Raw genomic sequence first — 875 nt, 5'->3', positions numbered from 1 at the left:
TTTTCCCAACTTTAGTGACTGTGACCTATAGTAAAACATACATTTTACATGGTTATCTAGTATACATGTATGTATATACACAAAAAGTTTCATGGGGCAATACTTAGATGTGTGTGATGCACTCTGTATTCTATTTAATCTATTTCGTTTTTCTAAAAATGATGGTCAAGACCCAGTACATAGATTTCATGACCTGCTAATGGATCATGACTATCATGGTCTGAAAAAACTGGTTCTAGAGCCACCTACTACTAATTAATTGTCACCTTGGGCAAGTAATTTAGTGAAAGGTCAGGATTAAGTAATATCGTCTAAAATGATCTCTGTGATGTCTGAATAATTTTTATATCTTGTGAGGAGGGGTATTTTGTTTTTCGTTTAGTTTTTTACCAAAGCGATGTTCTGGGTCTACATAAATGACCAACAAGAAACGTGGTGAATGGAATTGGCCTTTCTCTGAACTAACTGATGGTAATGGAAGATATCTGCTCAACTTGCTGCTCAGTGATTTACATATTAGTAATCTGAAAATCCATGTTCTTGTTCATTTCACCCACCTGTTTTCACCTTTCAGGCATTCATTTTCCCATGCAACTGATCAAGCCTCTTAATGAAGTTTTTGGCATCTTCCAGAAGTAGAAAAACAAAATGTTTAGAAAAATAGAAGTTTTATTTTATCATCTCAAAAATATATAAAAATTAAAATAGCCAGGGAGACATGAGTTCTGAGACTCTGTGGTTGCTGAGATTCGGACAAAGTACCTGGAGAAGTGACAAGATAGGAGAAGAGTGGTGGGCAACCCAGGTGGAAGAACTAGACCTGGTCATCTCCAATATCACCGTTCCCTGTTCACGCTCCACCTGCCCTGTTTACT

Source organism: Choloepus didactylus, chromosome 10 (assembly GCF_015220235.1).
Source record: "Choloepus didactylus isolate mChoDid1 chromosome 10, mChoDid1.pri, whole genome shotgun sequence".
NCBI lineage: Eukaryota > Metazoa > Chordata > Mammalia > Pilosa > Megalonychidae > Choloepus > Choloepus didactylus.
Note: the sequence above shows the minus strand (reverse complement) of the source record.